Consider the following 1,192-nt stretch of genomic DNA (forward strand, 5'->3'; position numbering starts at 1 on the left):
TTTTTTGTGAGATGTAATAAATATATGAGATTTAATAAACATTGATATTTTCTTTAAACAATAGAACACATCGTAGATCTCACAAATTTAGTGTATCACTACATAAATTATAAAGTTTTCGATTAATTTACTATCAAAAAACTAGAAAACGCAACAAAGTACGTAGAAAATATTTATTGGAAAACGTATAATGCAATGATTTTGGTACAAAAACCACCTCGCTAAACCAAATGTTGTAGGCGAAACCGTAAATATATATATATATATATATATATATATATATATATATTGCGACTTGCGAGACACACACCATAGCGATCAATCCAACAAAATGTTTTGTGTTTTCCAAGTTTTTTGAAAACCTTGAGAGCATATCATTCACGCATCTGCAGATCCGTTAAAAACTATCAGTGTTTGAGATATGCCGAACACAACATTACGCTTGTATAGTTTTTTTTTTCCGATACATATATATATAACCAACCTAGAAATTAGTTTTTGACCCCAAAAAAACAAACCTAGAAATTAGATACATTTTTTTTTGGTGTTTAAATATTGTTAGCCTTTAACATTTTATAAAAATAAAGAAACTCAATCAATGGATAAGGTTTAATGTCTGCAGCATGGCTAAATATAAGATGCCGTTTGAATTTTTCTCCATTCTTGGTTACAAAGATCCTAAATAGTCTCATCCTCACTTTGTATATAAATTAATCTTTCTCTTTTTTTTTTGTTTTTTGGTTTTACTATAATCAAAATCTTTCTCTTGAAGCTTCGTAAGTCTCCTCAGCAAATTAATTTTCACCGAGATGGCTTTCAGAATTACCGTAAGTTTTGTTTTCTTGACCATTCTAATGTAGTTAAATGTTAATTATATTTACACTTTGAACATGTCTATTATTGTTTTTGTATTTATAGAGCCAATTGCGACCGGTCGGAAACCAAATTGGTGGCTCTCGTCGTTTCGCAACCACAGTCGCCGATGGCGCCAAACAAACATATAACAAGTAAATAAGAAATACTAAATATATTGTTTCAGTTTCAGTATTTACATTTGTCTCGTATAGAGTATGTAATTCCATAACCGTTTTTAGTTTGATCAGTATGGAGTGTTTTATTTGTTTCAATATAGGTTCTCTGTAACAGGAGATTTTGCACCAGTGGCTATAATAGGAGGTTTTGTTGGTTTAAC

At 29.9% G+C, this 1,192-nt stretch overlaps 1 long non-coding RNA gene across 1 annotated transcript; it reads left to right on the forward strand.

The window, feature by feature from the left end:
- The first annotated feature begins 740 nt into the window (after positions 1–740).
- LOC104774141 lies at positions 741–1,192 on the forward strand. Its single transcript, XR_765253.1, has 3 exons — positions 741–827; positions 919–1,007; positions 1,133–1,192. It is a non-coding gene; the product is annotated as an uncharacterized LOC104774141 (long non-coding RNA).

The sequence above is a fragment of the Camelina sativa genome, unplaced genomic scaffold (genome assembly GCF_000633955.1).
Source record: "Camelina sativa cultivar DH55 unplaced genomic scaffold, Cs unpScaffold01639, whole genome shotgun sequence".
Classification (NCBI taxonomy): domain Eukaryota; kingdom Viridiplantae; phylum Streptophyta; class Magnoliopsida; order Brassicales; family Brassicaceae; genus Camelina; species Camelina sativa.